At 39.8% G+C, this 18,658-nt stretch overlaps 1 protein-coding gene across 1 annotated transcript in view; it reads left to right on the top strand.

The window, feature by feature from the left end:
• The first annotated feature begins 3,984 nt into the window (after positions 1–3,984).
• MID1 (midline 1) overlaps positions 3,985–18,658 on the top strand; it is a 422,175-nt gene continuing 407,501 nt past the window's right edge. The window contains exon 1 of the mRNA XM_039319806.1: positions 3,985–4,133. The gene's annotated coding sequence lies outside the window, so the exon portion shown is untranslated. The remainder of the gene's footprint in view (positions 4,134–18,658) is intronic.

Below are 18,658 nucleotides of genomic sequence, written 5' to 3'. Positions count from 1 at the left end.
GGATTCACCCTGCTAAATCCAAACTAACTGCCATTTTAGAAGCACCTAGGCCAAAGTCTAAGGCTGAACTTCAGGCCTTTCTGGGCCTCCTGAATTTCTACAATTCCTTTCTTCCACATAAAGCTAGTGTAGCTGAGCCTCTTCACAGGCTATTAGAGAAACAAGCAGTGTGGCAGTGGTCACAAACACATGAGGCTAGTTTCAATGAGGTCAAGGCCTTACTCACTTCTAACAGTGTACTTGCACACTTCAATGAGTCCCTTCCTGTGTGCATCGCTTGTGAGGCTTCCCCTTACGGGGTAGGAGCCGTCCTGAGCCACCTCAGGTCTGATGGAACTCAGGTTCCTGTTGCATATTACTCCAGAACACTGTCTTCTGCTGAGCGAAACTACGCTCAGATAGACAGGGAGGCTCTGGCTGTTGTTGCTGGAATTAAAAAATTCCATGATTTCTTGTATGGCAGGCATTTCACGGTCTTCACTGACCATAAGCCTCTGCTGGGACTATTTACCACACGTAAACAAACTCCCCAAATCATTTCCCCTAGAATGCTTAGGTGGTCTATTTTTCTGTCTGCATATGATTTTTCCTTACTCCAGAAGCCTGGGAAAGAAATGGGCCATGCTGATGGCCTCAGTAGATTGCCCCTGCCAGTAGTAGAAGCTGACCCTGCGCCAGCTGTCAACATTCTATCCATCCAAGCCTTGCCGAGTCCCCTCTGAATGCCAGGGATGTTGCCGCTGAAACAGGCACAGATCACACACTTTCACGTGTCCTTTCTTGGGTTTTGTCTGGATGGCCTGAGCACTGCCCTAGTCCTGAGTTTCAGAGTTTCTGGTCTAAAAGGAACGAGTTGTCCACTTCTCAGGGTTGTCTGCTTTGGGGAAACAGAGTTGTCATTCCCACCTCAATGAGGACTAGGATCTTAGAGTCCCTCCACGAGGGTCATCCTTGCATTGTTCGCATGAAGGCCCTTGCGCGCAGCCACTTGTGGTGGCCTGGTTTAGATAAGGACATTGAGGCTAAGGTGCATGCATGCCACCTGTGCCAGCGCTCTCGCCCAGAGATGCCCCAAGCTCCTGTGCCTAGATGGGAGGATACACAGTCCCCATGGTCTAGGGTGCACATTGACTACGCTGGGCCCTTTCAGGGCCAGTTCTTCTTGGTCCTCGTTGACAGTCATTCAAAATTGCTTGAGGTTGTACCTGTCTCATCCACCACCACTGCAAAGACTATTCAGGTACTGAGGGGGATTTTTGCTGCACACGGGCTCCCAGATGTCATCGTGTCTGACAACGGCCCGCAATTTACTTCCTCCGAATTCCAAGCTTTCTTACAGGCTAACATGATTCGTCATGCCACGTCTGCACCCTTCCACCCGTCCACCAACGGTATGGCTGAACGCATGGTCCGCATCACAAAGGACGCCTTGAAAAGACTCACCTATGGGGACTGGCATCACAGGTTGGCTGACTTTCTCCTTTCTTACCACACCACACCGTCCACTTCTACAGGGAGAAGCCCAGCTGAACTTCGCTGGGGGCGCAAACTTACTATGAAGCTTGACCGGTTGCATCCGGACAGACTGCCTTCATCTACCTCACATCCTAGGGCACCTAGACAACTCCTTGTGGGTGCCCCGGTTTGGACTCGCAATTACGGGCCTGGTCATACATGGGTCCCCGCTTCTATTTCCAGGGTCACAGGTCCTCTATCCTACGAGGTAGCCCTGGACAACGGTCGTGTCCTGCGTCGGCACATTGACCAACTCCGCCCTAGGCGGGATCTTTCAGACGAGACTCCTGGGTCTTTTCCAGGGGGGGAGGGGGACCCTTTAGAGCAAAGGGAGGGGCACGAGCTGCTGCCCACCTCCAATGATGGAGCCACAAACGGCCCATTCCAAGATTCCGCGAGTGCCCCAAACAGGAATTCTAAGAGCCTATCCAACTACCAGGCATTCACGCCTACTCCAGCCAGGGAGTCACCCCGGGGGTACAATCACTATTCACCTGCACAGCACAGTACTCCAGTCAGGGAGGATACCCGGGAGCATCTCAATAAATCATACCCCGCAAGAGAGCTGGCACATAATCCCCAGAGTTGGCCTGACCTTACCCCAAGTCCTACAGGGGGTCAAACATACAGGGAGGTGGTCGACGAACCAAGTCCCGACCGCAACACCTCTAGCCCAAATCAGGGAGTAACTGAGTTTTGGGAAGGTACAGAAACCCACACGAGCCCGGACACAGAACGGGGTTTAGGGATGGACAGCCTCCTGACAGGTCTTGGACAGACCTAGGAGGTTCTACAGAGACGCCTAGCAGTGGCTATCACTTCAAGGGGCCCGAGGGCCTACAGCTAGGCAGGTCAACCAGGTCACAAAGTGACAGAAGCCCTGGCCTGACGAGCCCGGTGGGCGAGCAAGCAGGCCAGGCATTGGGGCACAGTCCTTGGAAGGCACCAAGGCAAGATAAGGAGAACAGGTTCACGTCTCCCTTCAGTCAGGGAACACCTGTCAGAAACCCAGAGCTGAGAAGGTCACAGAGAGCAAGGAAATCTCCTAAGTACTTAGAGGATTACATAACATTGCTGGCTAAACAAAAGCCAGTAAACAGTAGGAGCACTGGGGAGTAGAACACTGCATCAAGAAATAATTGTATGTTGGTAGTAGTCTTAGCCCGGGGGAAAGGGGTGTTATGTCCTGAGCCTTGCAAACGGGCTCGGGGCGTTTGCAAGCAGTCCCGGGCAGGTGCAAGCTGCCTGGGACCAGACAGGCTGTCGCCAGCACCTGTGCGCATGCGCGGGTGCTGGCGCAGGAAAAGTAACACATTGACCCGGGAATTGCCTATATAAGAGGCTGGGAGCTTTTGGGCGTTGCTGAAGCCTTCACCTGTAAGCTGAACACAGAATAAAAGAAAACCTGAGAACTACAACTGCTTCTCGTGTCTGCTTTTCGCCAAGGACTCAACATTGGGTATTTGAACAAGGGTCTCAAACAAACAAAATAATTTGTGTCAGGATGAAATAGTGTTAGGAAACATTAGTGTATTTGAAGCTGGTAGTATTTTGTCTGAGAGACTCATATGGCCTACTGCTGAGACATAGGATGAAGGAGGGGAAGGGAACTTCATAAATTATTACATGAAGGCCGACCATCATCATTTAGGGGATAGAATTGTGCCATCTGCTCTTTTAAGTTCTTTGATGTATTTTCCTTTCATTGCAGAATGGAAATGTGAAATGTGAAATGAAATCATTTAAATCCTTGACCTTAAGACATGTATTGTAGATCACAACTATGGAATAAAAACACTTCTCAAAGAAACTGGTAGCCCTGGTGCATATTACATTAGATGCAGAAAGAACTCCTAATAAACAATGCACAATTGCTATCATACCCTGTTAAAAGTATCCAGTTCTCTTCAGATTCTGTGGCTGAAAAAGTGTGGTTACTAGATCAGGCTGCAAAGAGTCAGATGAAAATCAACTGAATTTTCTGTATTGTTTGCAATTCCAGTCTTGTAGCCCTTCTACAAGTGTTAAAATTTCATCTTGATAGCTTAGCTTAGACTCATTATCAATTTCACTAAACACACACGCACGCACACAAACTCACATTGGACCCATAAAGTAGATTACAGTCCTACCAATCAACGAACAGGCCTTAATATTATTTACTGAAATGCTGTCTCTCACACATATCCACAAGCACATACTCCCTCACACACCCACATATATGTTTGAAGTTTGAAAAATGTCTGACTTAGAACCAGTGGGTAATTGGGGATTTTATGGCCAAATGTGTGCAGGCGGTACTTGGTTTGGATTCCCGCTCCAGGGATTAACATATTGTGATGCTTGAATGCCAACAGAAAACCTCCCATCCCCCTTTCTTCTCGGCCCCCACCCCACAGCATCCAGAGTCCTTCTGCTGAAGCTGTTCAGTATAGGGTTGCATTTTCCTGTGAGAGGATTAGAGAAGAAGAGAATGGCTTTGTGAAAAAAACAGAGAGAAAGCGAAGGAATGCTAAGAAGAAATAAAAGGCCTGGAAATAATTCTTGTAGAGACAATTGAGATGAATTGCATGTTATGCAGCAGCTGACTGCTGTTGTACGTGCTGTAAGTGACGCTGGTAAGGTTATTTCCTCTTCTCCTCCCCCTTCCCCAATTCTACTGTTTTGTAATATTGATAGAATTGCCTTTATGGAAGAAAAGGATCTTTTTCTGGAAGAAAGGATCTTTTAATGATGTTACGTTATAAGGCATGGTCTTCTGTTTCTCCTTATGTAGGTGCTTAAGAAACAAACAACAGGGACTTTGAAAGAAGCATTATTTGCTGCTTTTGCTTAGAATTTATTTTCTTGAAGTTGAGCAATGAGAGGAAGAGAGGTCATCTATAAAGTATTAAGCTATCTGGATATATTCTCAAAACTATTTTATGGTGAGCGAGAGGCCTTTCAGATAAATGCTCTGCAATATTCTTGATGTTATTGGATTTGTCACTTCCTTGGAAGAATTCCAGATTTCCCAGGGTGTGCGTGAGAAACATATATTATGATCTACAAAGGCAATCGGGGCTACTTGGCTTAGCAATAAAAATGAAGCAGACAACTTATTTAGCAAATATCTTCTAACATCTCCCCCAGAAGGATAGAAGGAAGGAAAATGAGGTTGTACTTCCTGGAACACTTTCTGAAGAAAAAAATGAGGTTAATTTCAAAACAGCAAAGAATGCAGCGAAGAATGCTAAAATAGGTTGGCTCAGTTCTTGCATAACTGAATGGAAGATCATAGTGACTATTTAATCCAGCATCAAAATATACATGTGCATTTAGAGATCACAATTTAAGCTGTAGTTTGAAACTGTTGGAAATTAGTTGCATAGAAATTAAGTGGACTTAATTACTTAGTTACTGTCAGATTATTCTCTTTTTCTATCTCTATTTCTTTTTTAAATATATATTTATAATAAGTGCATTTCAATGGATTTTTTTTTGGGGGGTTAACCTTTAATTGGAAGTTGATTTGAAGAGAAAAGATGTATAATATAAATTTGATTCAGGACAATCTCTCAAATGCGTTTTTCTGATGCACTTCATGAACAACAAAGACATAGTCATTGCAAGCACAACTTTTCTTTTGTGGTCACTCAAATTTAAATAAAGAAAGCAAGAGATTATGGACATTATTTAACAGCCGTGGTTGCCGGAAAACCTGGAACTCTTTGGATCTAACTTTTCTATCTTTTCCAGCATTGTTTCTTTTTCATCTCTGTTCCAAGGGCTTAAAGTTTTATTATGTTCTTCATGTTTTTCATGTGTATCTGAAATACCCTCTCTGTATTTCATGCTGTGAGTGAATATGTTTCTTTCTTCTGTGTGCTTCTTTGAGTCTAACTTTCTTTTCTTTTCCTCTTGGGGATACCAAAATGAATATTTTAATGCTCTTATTCACCTTGTTAACTAGATCTTTTGTGATTTAAATGTCATTGTTATGAACTTTGAGGAAAAAAACTGATGAGCCATGATGTAGTCTTGCATAGATTAGTTTAGGAGCTGAGCCATCACTAGGGGTGGCTCTTTTCCCTCAAAAACAGAGACCTAATATTAGAAAAAGGAGTTGCCATGGGAAGAAAGAGAATGAGTGTCTCTGAATGAATATTCGGAGTACAAACTCCTGAATGTTTTCATTACATCCTTACACATTATCAGGTATAAGAAGACTTCCCATTGCTTTATTTATCTTTGTTTTTCTTTTATATGCACATACTTAAACTTGTAGATATTAGCTGAACTGGTTGCTAAGGATTTTTTTTCTTCCAGATTTAATCCTCACAGTATTATTTAATATTTACCTAGTCACAACAGGAGTATTAAGTGAGTTGCAATCATTTAATTTCAATTTTGCAACTGATAGCCTTCCTCTTTCAGGTTATTTCTTTTCAGTGAACTTTTATCCTGACCTTTATAATTTTACATTAGATATAAAACTTTTTCAACCTATGCATTTTACCTCAGTAAACATATGTAATCATTTAGAGTTACAGAAGGATAGGCACCTATAGACCTGTAAATCAGATATTAATTTCATATGCTTATTTTAAACACATCCAAAAACTGTCACTGTATGGTGTACATACGGTATTTCTTTTTACTGAAGTATACAATTTTAAAATCTTTTTTAAGAAGGGAAATGGAAGATTTAAAAATATATCATTACAAATGGATATTTTAAGTATTGCTAAATGAGTATCTTAACTATTAAAGTAGAAGCTCTGAAGTGAAATATTTCAATGAAACTTTGAGGCAATATAACAATGCCAGTTAGGAAATACTATACAAAAACTCAGGCTTATTTTTGATGATTTAAAAAAGGATCTCCAAATTGATAAACTTTGGGGTTTTTTCCACTTGAGTATCAAAAGTTTTGTTCTATGAAACCAGACTTGCTTGTGTAATATAACATATAATCGTGCCTATTGTGCTAATATGCATTTTAGTCAAGTATTCATTTATACATGTGTATATCTGTATGATATTAACTTTTAAAAAAGTATTATGACAAAGTTATGCATATTTTGGCAAAGAAAACTGAGAATTAGACAGAGCAGCTTCTTCAGTGTCTAAGAAAATTACTAAGAAAGTAATTTGGATTGTATTTTAATATAATATACTCATAGCTAGCTATGTAATGTTTTTGTACAAAATTATAATTGAAGGTGTCTTGACTTCTTCAGAGGAATGATAGAAAATGAGCACATGGTTTGTTTCATCATTTATTATCTGCTAGGTAAATTACAGTGGGAAAAATCACCATATATTGCTTGATATAGACAAGATCAAAATAGTATCTTTTTGTACATTACAGTCAGAATCAAGAAAAAATGTATGATGCTTGTTTATTTTTATTTACTTCTTGAACTTACTTAGTATTCTCTCAGGGGATTTTTTTTCTCTCCCCCCCCCAAGGAAAACCGATCATGGAAAGGGACATGATTCGCATGTATTTTCTATTTTTGATTGGTTCCTCTATTCCATAGCTATTTTTAAAACAAACCCAATGAATTAAGCATAGCTAAAATGATCCAATCTCTAATGCAAAACTTTATTGAGCAAATCATTTCAGCACAGATCAAAGGAAAACCAGCTTTGATTAATTGGTGCCTAAATTGCTATATTAAAAGCATAAAAACCTTCCTCCTCTTGTTAGTGCAGGTCACATTATCCAATTAAAAGTCAGACAATTATTATGAGAGAATGTCTTCAGTTCTCAGTAAACAAATCTGGAGAGTTCTCATGGAATGACCTCTTGTTATCAGAGATGTGCATTCCTTTCTCCCGCACCTCCCCTCCCAGCTTGTAGGCCATTTATGAAGCAATAATGGCTGAGACAGCATAGGCATTCTTCAAAGCTTGACAAGTGGACCCTCCCTAAAACCTGGAAGGAACCTGGAAAACAATAAGCACATATTATTTTCTGCAGTTTCTTTTCTTATGACAGTCTCGGCTTTTTGGGGTACTCACTATGGAACCTATTTAATAAATTGGTCAACGTTAATGTAGTGGGCTTTCGTCCACCTAGCCTCTGAAATCGGGTAACCTTTCCATTGCACTAAGTACTGTAATTTACCCTTATGAATTCTAGAGTCTAAGATTTGCTTGACTTCATAATGTGGTTCACCTCCCACCATGACTGGGCTGGGGGCTTCTCTCTCAACCGGCCTCATTCTAGTGCCCAGAGATGGTTTTAACAGGCTACAATGAAATACTGGGTGCACTTTACCCAGTATCCTGGGTAGCTTTAACTCCACCGTGACTGAGTTGATGATTTTTACAATTGGGAAGGGCCCTGTGTACTTTTAAAAAAAAAAAAAAAAAAATTGAAAAGTTTTATAAAAGTTACAGTATACACCCCAAAACCCCCCCACCCTAAACCCCCCCTCTCCCACTTCCCAGAGCTGAGTACAGGGTAACAAATATAATAATCATACTCTAACTAATATTAACCAACTATGTAAATAACCAAGTCCATAATGCGCTTTAACTCCCCTTTAACATAAAAATAAACAAATTAAAAATAAACATAATAATATAAACAAGTTAATATCCTAATTCTTGAACAATACAATATCCAAATTGTTAAAACAATATTAATACTAAAAATAATAATAAAACTAATAAAAATTCCACTATAGTAAACTATTAATAATAATAATACTCTAAAATTTACTCATAAAGTAAATGGAACTTTTTAGTCCCATATTTATTCTGAATATAATCTATCCATCTTCTCCAAACTGAAATGTATCTTTCTTGTGAATGATCCTTCAAATAAGCAGAAATCTTAGCCATTTCTGCTAAATTTGAGACTTTAAACATCCATTCTTCTATAGTAGGCAAACAATCCTTCTTCCAATATTGCCCTACCAATAACCTTGCAGCTGTTATCAAATTCAACATCAAATTAGTTTCTTTAGCATCACAATCTACAATAATACCCAATAAAAATAATTGTGGAGTAAACTTTATCTTTCTCCTAAAAATCTTTTGAATGTTCCACCAAATCTTAATCCAAAAAACTTTTATATTTCTGCAAGTCCACCAGATATGAAAATAAGTAGCATCCAAACTACCACATCTCCAACATTTGGGCTGTAAATTAGGATACATACAAGACAACTTTTTAGGATCCAGATGCCATCTATAAAACATTTTATAAAAAAATTCTCTTAAATTTTGGGCCTGGGTAAATTTTACATTTATAACCCAAATTACCTCCCATATATCCAATGGAATTGGTTCTTGAATATTTTGGGGCCCTGTGTACTTTGGACCCAGTTTCTTGCAAGGTTGTCTCAGTTTAAGATACTTTGTGAACAGATACATTTTATCTCGTACATGGTATGCCTCTTGGGGACATACTTGTCTGCCTGTTTCTTTTAGCTCTCTATCGCTTTGTCTAGGGTTTTCTTTACATTGCTCCAGATACCCTGGAACAAGTCTACCAGTTGGTTAAAATCCATGAGGAGGGGGGGCTCTTGAGGACATTCTGGCATGGGCACAAACTCCAACACTGTGGCTACCTTGAAAGGGGTGAAACCTGTGCTACTGTCTACCACGTTGTTATAAACCACCTCAGCAAATGGCAGGAGTCTTGCCACTTAGATTGCTGATAATTTATATAACAACGCTGGTATTGCTCCACCATTGCATTAGCTTGTTCAGCAGCCCCATTCATACTCACATGGAATGCCAAACTAAGATCTTGAGAGGACCTGATCATTTTTATAAAAGTATGCCAAAATTTTGCCATGAATTGGACCCCCTGATCTGAAATGATGTGCTTGGGCATTCCGTGCAGCCCATAAATATGTTGCAGGAATATCTTGGCCAGTCTCTGGGCTGATGGGAGGCCAGGAGGCCTCCTGTGATGAAGTGGATTTGCTTGGAAAACAGATCCACAACAGTCCGGATCACGGTGATCCCCCAACTCTCAGGCGATTCAACTATAAATTCCATAGCTATCTCTTCCCAGGACCAGGTCAGGTCAGTGACTTGCTACAGCAGCCCTGCACTCTTCCCTGGGATTCTCTTACTAGCCATGCACACAGCACAACTTTTTAAATAGATGTCAATGCCCTTTTTTCATCTTTGGCCACCAGAATTGGCAGTTGGCCAGGTGCAAAGTTTTGAGGAACCCAAAATGGCCAGTTTGCTTGGATTCATGGCTTTGCTGCAGGACCTGTAGTCACAAGCTGTTAGGGATATGCAGTTTGTCCCCCTTCCACGTCATTCCCTCTCTCAAGGTTAGCTCCCCTTGATTGGTTCCGAACCACGCATCAGATTGTAGCTCTTGCTTCAGTTGCTCTGTGAAAGCATCACTATGGATGAACTGTTCTTTTTGCCTTGTTATCTCGTGGCTTGTGCTGCTCACTGGTTTGTGGGGATGATGGGGTTCACCACTTCCTCTTGGTTGCTCTTGTATTGAGGCATGCATGACAAGGCATCAGCCAAGAGTTCTCCCCCCACCCCTTGGATGTACTTTAGTCCAAAGTCAAACTGGTTAAAGTATTGGGCCTTCGGGACTTGCTTAGGGGAGAGTTTGCAGGTGGTCTTCAATGCTTCTAGGTGTGATCAATCCACACTCCAAATGGGATTTTACTTCCTTCCATGAATTGCCTCCAAGTTAACAGTGCCCATCATACTACGAAGGCTTTCTTCTCCCACATTGCCCATTGCCTTTTGGTCTCATTTAGCTTTCGGGACATTTATGTGCACAGTTGCAGCTTCCCCTCCTTATTCTTCTGAAGGAGGACTGCCCCTACTGCCACATCACTGGCATCCGCTTGGATCACAAATGGCTCCTCAGAGTTAGGGTTTTTAAGACAGGCTCAGCTGCAAACAGTCTTTTGAGTTCTTTGAATGTCGCTTGACATTCCATAATCCAGTTCAGCGGCTGGCTCGGACAGGCTTCTCTCCCCCCTTTCCCATTTTCAATGCAAGGCAATTTTTATGAAGGACAGGATGAATTGCCAGTAAAAATTTGGAAACCCCAAGAAGCTTTGCAGATGCTTATGAGTCTGTGGGGCTTGCCAATCTAGAATGGATTTCACTTTTCCTGGATCCATTTCCACTCCTTCTCATAACACCCTATAGCTGAAATAATCTAGGCTGGTTGTGTGGAACTCACACCTGGATAATTTGGCATACAGTTTAGCATCCAAAAGTTTTTTCAACACCTGCTGCATGAGTTTCAGATGTTCCTCTATCATCTCTTAGTATATGTCCAAATATACTAGTTGTCCAAATATACTAGGACCCCCTTGTATAGGTGATAATGTAACATTTTGTTATTGAGTTACATGAACACAGGAGCTTTCTGTAGTCCAAAAGGCTTCACTTTAAACTGATAGCATTCTAGCAGGCAGTTGAAAACAGTTTTTCACTCATCGCCTTCCTTAACTCTCACCCAGTAGTACAGCTTCCTCAGATCTAGCTTTGTGAATACTCCCTTTGGCTAAATGTCTGAGCATGTCTTTCATGAGGGTGAGGGGGTACATATTCTCCACCCAAATGCTTTTATTCCACAGAAATCAATGGGGCTGCCACTTGGGATTTTGCTGCTCGGATGAAGCCCCTAGCCAATTTTTTGTCAATGTATTCTCTTAGTTCCCTCATCTCCTTTGGGGTCATGGAATACATTTTTGGCTTGGAAAAATTTACCCTGTGTACAATTTTGATGGCACAATCGATGGGGCAGTGAGGGGGCAATGCATCACACTCCTTCTTGCTGAATACCTCTATTAAGTCCCAGTATTCCCTTGAGATGAGCTGTCGCAGATGTGGCATGTTTGGGATTTTTCCTTGCCTCCTCCAGCAGTAAGGGTCTGGCTCACTTTCCCCCTAGGCAGTGGGGTTGCTTTTCTCCAGCATCATGCAGTTCGCATTCTTTCCCCAGTGGATCTTAGGTTTCCACTTGGTTAGCCAGGACAACACAAGTATCATTGCCTCAACCATTTTTGCGGCAACCACAAACTGGATGGTCTCTTGGTGGCTTGCTACTCTCAGGTGCACCAGCTTGGTTAGATGGAGCCATCTGTTTGAATTTTGTACGCTGGCGCAGATTTCTCACTCATAATCCCAACTTTCATATGATCTGCAGGCTGACCAGGCCTCTACTATTCCCTTTCACCCCCAAGTGGGGCACTATGATTTCCACTTGGGCCAATAGAGGGTTTCACTTACTATCAGGACAGCCTGTCCCTTACTATCGCTCTCGTAGAGGTTCAGCTACAAGTCCTCCATGGCAGGAGTTCCTTCCCCTTCACTGTTCGGGAGAAGACCTCAATAACCTGGCATGCCAGAGCCACTGGAACTGCTCTGGGCATCAGGGCCAGGCACATCACAGCCCAGTGTCCATCCTGGCCACATTGGAAGCACAGGCCAGGTGCATGCCTCTTGCTCTCAGTAGGGGCAGAGGATGATGGGGCAGGAATCTTCCTACCCAGCATGCACCTCTCTTGGCTCTTTTTAGGCAAGTCTTAGGCCTCCTATGCCCTTTAGGTCTAACTCCACATTGGTCACCAACTGGTACCAGTTATGTAGCCGGTCCAGTATTCTCTAGGTATGCACATGTAGTACAACTCTTGGTTTAAGCCAACTCTGAAGTAATGGGTGAGGAGTTGCTCCGGCCAGTACCTTTATCTCCCTGTGATACTCTGGAACTTTCGGATGTATTCAGTCACTGGCTGGCTCCCTTGCCTGATGTTGCGGATGTTAGCCTCCTCTCAGAACTGTGTGGTGTTGCCAAACCGCACTCTGAGTTTTCCCAAAAAAGCATCAGGGTTTCCCAACTCAGGAGCACTGATGACTGATATCACTTCCCCCAAAACAAAAGTAAATTTTCTGGAAAAAAGGAAACAATAATCCTTTGATTATTATGAAATAAGAGCTTTGTAGTTGAGCTGAGTTGAGTTAGCTATGTTACCTTGGATATACTGATTACTGCTGATCAGGAATGATCTCTAAGATTCTGGTAACTGTAAATTAAGTTCATATATACATGATTTTATATAATTATGATTTATTTAAATAATCTTTTGTTTAATCCTTGTTTGGGTATGCACAGCATATTAAGGCATAAACAAACTTATAAACAAGAAAGGCTGAGTTTCTACAACATATACATCTTTACCCTCTGTGGATGTTCATGGTAGATATATGCAGTCCTCAATGGAACTGCACCTACATGGAGGGAAGTGTGTAGTGGGGTGCCCCAGGGCTCTGTTCTGGGCCCAGTGCTCTTCAACATCTTCATTAATGATTTGGATGAGGGGATAGATGGGGAATTCATGAAATTTGCAGACGACACTAAGCTGGCAGCAATAGCCAACACTCCAGAAGATAGGCTTAAGATACAGAAGGACCTTGACAGACTTGAATATTGGGCGCTATCTAACAAAATGAAATTCAATGATGAAAAAATAAGGTTCTGCATTTAGGCAAGAAAAACCAAATGCACAGGTATAGTATAGGTGGAAGTTTTTAAGAAGAGACTGGACAGCCATTTGTCTGAAATGGTATAGGGCCATGGTGGTGAACCTATGGCATGCGTGCCACAGGTGGCAAGCACAGCCCTCTCTGTGAGCACAGGTGCTGTTGCCCGAGTCCTAGGCCTTCAGCTGGGTTTTATAAAACCTTTTTGCTTTAGGCCTCTGCTGCCGTTTGCAATAAAAAAAGAAGGTTCAATCAATCAATCAATCAATTTCAACTTCTTGCAGGGAAAAAAAAGATCTCGCAAAGTTGGAATTGATTGATTGAACTTTTTAATCCCACCCAGTCTGCCATTACCACTGCAGCCACGCCCACCCAATGGGCCACTGCAACCCAATGTGCCACACCCACCCAATTGGCCATGCCCACCCAATTGGTCACGCCCACCCAGCACTCGACGATACATAAGTGGGTTTTGGGTTGCAATTTGGGCACTTGGTTTCTAAAAGGTTCGCCATCACTGGTATAGAGTTTCCTGCCTGAGCAGGGGTTTGGCCTAGATGACCTCCAAGGTTACTTCCAATTTTATTATTATTACATTATTACATCAATATTTAGAAAATATAAATTGATGTATGAGAATATATAATATATCCTTGGTATATTGAGAACCATTGTTTGATAACTTGCTTTCTATGCCTGCATAGGACTGTTTGTAGAATGTTCTTATATGGACTTTTAAAAATATTGTTTAAAAAGTCTTAATTATATATTTCTCAGTTTTGTTCAATTATACTATTCATTTTAGAAAGGTGAACCAGTGGCCTTAATATACAATGATTCACTTTTTTGTACGTTTTTTATGATGGTATTGTTTGTTACGGTTTCAGTATTGTTGAATTGTAAGAAAAAAACAGAATTTGCACAATCTCTTTTATCTTCCATAACTTTAGCATTTTTCATTGTTTTTATTTATCACTAAATGAAAAAAGTTGAAAAACATTACACCCCAGATATTATGGTGTTTTCTGTTCACTACATTCCTAACAGTTAAAAGGTGGAAATACCAATGAAATTCTGAGATTAAAAAAATGAAAAGTGATTTGATATTCTGATACAACTAAGTAAAATTAGTTTAATGACACAAGGGTTTAGCAACTGTAACTTCTCAGTTGTATACATTTAAGTTTAATTTTAAGTCAAATAAATGATTCCTCTGAGCAGAACTACTTTTAAATACATGTGCACAAACAAACTCATCCCATCCTTTCCAGACACACTATTTAATCATTAAGAAAAAGCAAAAGTCTGTTTTCATATGGACTCTTCCTGCAGCCATTGTTTGTTATGTCTAGTCAGTAATTAGACCTCAGATGGTGAAGCAATTTTAGAACATGGTTTACCAATATACATGCAAATCCAACAGATTGTGGTAGAGCCATGATTAGCATAGTCTCCATCAACATCTTAATTAGCCCCCATCTCAGCAGGGAGCAATGATGGCTATCTTTGGAGTCCTGAGAATGTTTATTTTTTCTGGGAAAATATATGCTTTCCAAAGGCTGGGTTTTTTTTCCCATACTAATTGTTGAAAAGGAGTAATCCAGTTCTAGGAAAAGAATCGGAGATACCTAAAAGAATGAATTAAGGGCAATGTACATGCTACTATTCTAATATAGCATGAGTTATCTGCATTATCCTACTGAGGTAAAAAGCTCATTGTGTTGAGAAAAAAGAGTAATAATTTTATGAGTGCAATAGAATATTCGTAAAATTAAAGGCAAGATTTTTTCAAGTAATGGGCAGGAATATTTAATGGTGATTTGTGGAAGGACTGAAGTTCCTCATTTCTTATCTGAGCTATAAATGACATCTTAGTTTTCCTTTCTATTTATGAATGTTTACTTTTTGCTATGGCAGCTGAAACAATACTATAATATTTAGTTATTCCAGAATAACTTTCTATAATATTTAGTTATTATATTCCAGAATAACTTTCTATAATATTTAGTTATTCCAGAAACTTTCCTCATTCTTACAGATTTTCTACGTAGTTTCTGCTATACAAGAAGTGATCTTCATTTCATTGTAGAGTACCCTATGTGATTAGAATTTCTTTTTTTTACTCCTTTTTTTATAAAGCACTTTTGGTTCTTAAGTCTTAAATATACAGGTAGCTCTCAACATATGACCAAAATTGAGTCCCAAATTTCTGTTGCTAAATGAGACAGTTGTTAAGTGAGTTTTGCCTCATTTTATGACCTTTCTTGCCATAGTTATTAAGTGAATCACTGCAGTTGTTAAGTTAGTAATACAGTTGTTAAGAGAATCTGGCTTCCCCATTGAGTTTGCTTATCAGAAGGTCACAAAAGATGATCACATGATCCTGGGACATTGCAACCATCACAAAAAATGAGTCAGTTGCCAAGAATCTGAATTTTGATCCTGTGATCATGGAGATGCTGCCATGGTGGTGTGAAAAATGGTTGAAAGTCACTTTTTCAGTGCTGTTGTAACTTCAAACTGTCACTAAATGAACTGTGTAAGTCAAGGACTACCTGTAAATGTTTATATATCATTGCCAATTAATCTACTTTTTTTTTAAAAAAAAAAGATCAACTTGAGCATCATTGTATAGCATTACTAACAACAAGGCCAAGAAGCCGCAGTGCTTTTGCACATTCAGTTGAGATATAATTAGGAAGTAGAGTAGTCTTTGTATTAAAGTATATATTGATCAGAGACAGATGTAATATCAGGTTAGGATAACTGACTAGACTATCAAATCTGGGTATTCAAAAAACACTAACATTTTTCTCCAAGTTAGTAGTTATCCATATTTTTGCATCCCAGATTAGGTAGCTCTATGGTAAGCATACAATAAAAATAAAGGAACAAGATGTATTCCAACCCATTCTCAGATCCCAAGAATTTGTAGTCAGTAGCCGCTAACAAAGTGGCTTGGTTACCACAAATATCCACTTTTTTTTCCCTCAAGGATTTCTTTTGGCAATAAAATTGGGAAGAACATTTTAGATGTTATGTTTAAAGAGTTTTGAACTGTTACCAATTTAGTGCAATTTACCTAGTATTTTATGCCTACTTGTACTAGCCATAAATAATGGAACAAATAGTAATGAAAATAACTGCAATATTTTGCTTGATGAAATTTCAAACATTCCAAAATGTACCAAATATAACTTTGTAGGAAGACTAAACAAGAAATGAGAAAAAACTTACGAATATAATAGCAGCATAAAGCAGTCCACCTCCAAAAGGTTCTATAATAGGGTTTGGTAAGCCACAAATTCTTGTGGTTTGAAAAATTAAAGTATTTTTCTTTCACCTTTAATTACGGCAGATAAAAGCCTCTTTTGTATTTGCAGCAGCAATGTAATGTTTGAATTGGAAAGCTGTAAGAGTGATCAGCTGACTAATCAGAAATATAAGAATTGCTTTGCTAGACTACAAGAGAAAGCCAATAACTGTTAACTGCCAAATCCTGGAAAGCTCAAAAGCAAAGCATAAAGGGCAGAACTATGCTATATGGTGTGCTTCCTGTATCTTTTATAGGGATGCTCCATTTTAACTATTACCATAGCAAATCTTTCTGTATGGTCAGTTCTATTAATATTAGTAATGCTTTCTAAGATACAAAGATTATGGAATTGTACTTTGTACACTGTTTTAAGTTGTCTGGAAGAAAGAAAAAAACCCACAAAATTAGTCATTCCAGATTTTGGAAAATGCTACTAATGTTTCCTTCTCTTCCTGAATTTGACGACTCCCAGTTGAATGCTCAACTGAATGTAGTGAAAGGGTAAGGGTATTTAATTCATTCAATTATCTACTAATAATTGTATTTATTTATTTTTTTGTACAAAATGTACGTGCTTCTATTTAATCCAACATCTAATCAGGAGGCAGCCAGTTTCATGGAGAACACTTTGCTACTGGTAAGGATGGCTGAAGAAAGTTATGGCAAGGCAAGTTTTCTCCTCTTATGTTTGTTTGGGGGAAGGCGAGTCCATTTGCTTCTTAAAGCCATATTAGGCATCTGTTAATATTTCTACTTGTGTGTGTTTCCTGTCTGAGTAATAAATTGTTAACTTGCTAAAAGTAGGTAGTACTTTGTGAATGATTATAGAGACCCATAAAAAGGCAGCTCGTGAGCTGTAAAAGTAGCTTTAATCTATTCTAACCTGTTCCTTTTTCCATGCATTTTTTACTCTATGTCTTTGGATGCACCTTAAAATTAAGAATAACAGGCATTTTCATGTTTTTTCTGCTTTATTCTCAGTTCATTTTCTAATATAAAAACAATTCTATTTTTTTAAAAATCAATACTAGCTGTTTACCTGAGAGTACTGATTCTTTAAGAGAGAGCTAGAAATCCAAATACCTAAATATCAGAATTAGATCTCAGCTTTCCTTTCGTGCAATATGAAATCATATTTAATGTCTACTGTGTTTCCATAGTAGCCATTCAATGGTGGTTACATCTTATCAATGTAAGAAAAGTATCAGCTACCAAAATGAGCATATTGATATATATTAACAGATTTGGTTGACATTCCTAGGAACTCCATCCTTTTTCAATTTTTTTGGGGGGGACATAAAGTTTTTGATACCTTGCTAGGCGACTGCTGGTACTCGAATATTGCCATATTCTAAAAGTGATGCAATCTGTGAAAAGGTTGAAAAGCACTGATATAGAAAACAGAGGGGATACATAATGGTATAGTTTAAGAAGGAATAGAGCCTTACTCCTTCAAGGACCAATATGAAATTGCAGGAATGTCTTAGGTTATGATAGTCTACAGGTGTTGGTAAGATGAAATTGATCTCAGCAATTACAGCCACTTTGTAACACTAAGAGTGGAAAGTAAAATCACCCAGAGCTAAAATCAGTAGGATAATATCCTCTACAAAAATCAGCAGCAAATTCATCAGGGGACACTGAAAGACTGATGTATAAAGCTACATTTTGATTGGTTTATGAAACTGAATCTCAGGGGCTGCCACAAAGAAGAGGGAGTCAAGCTATTTTCCAAGGCACCTGAAGGCAGGACAAGAAGCAACGGATGGAAACTAATCAAGGAGAGAAGCAGTCTAGAACTAAGGAGAAACTTCCTGACAGTTAGAACAATTAATCAGTGGAACAACCTCCAGAAGTGGTGAATGCTCCAATACTGGAAGTTTTTAAGAAAAGACTGGACAGCCATTTGTCTGAAATGGTATAGGGTTTCCTGCCTGAGCAGGGGGTTGGACTAGATGACCTCCAAGGTCCCTTCCGACTTTACTATTATTATTATTATGGATCATCACACAGTCAGCCAGATGTTCAGACTGGATTTGGCATTTTGTCTACCTATCGAGTCCTTACCCAGGACCTGGGATAGGCAGATGTGGATGTTTGATGGTATTACAGATATCGTCGCAGGATGGAAGCAGTTCCTAGTAAGGCCGCCTTTTGCAATTGACTAATAGCGAATTTGTCAATGCCAATGGTGTTCAAGTGGTGCTCCAGTTGTTTTGGGATTGCACCCAAGGAGCCTATTACTATTGGTACTACCCTTGCTTGCTTTTGCCACAGTCTTTCTATTTCTATTTGTAGGTCTTTGTATTTTGTTATCTTCTCCAGTTCTTTCTCTTCTATTCTGCT

Source organism: Crotalus tigris, unplaced genomic scaffold (assembly GCF_016545835.1).
Source record: "Crotalus tigris isolate CLP2741 ecotype Arizona unplaced genomic scaffold, ASM1654583v1 scf7180000017543.2237141, whole genome shotgun sequence".
Taxonomy (NCBI): Eukaryota; Metazoa; Chordata; class Lepidosauria; order Squamata; family Viperidae; genus Crotalus; species Crotalus tigris.
This window is presented reverse-complemented; position numbering and strand designations above follow the sequence as displayed.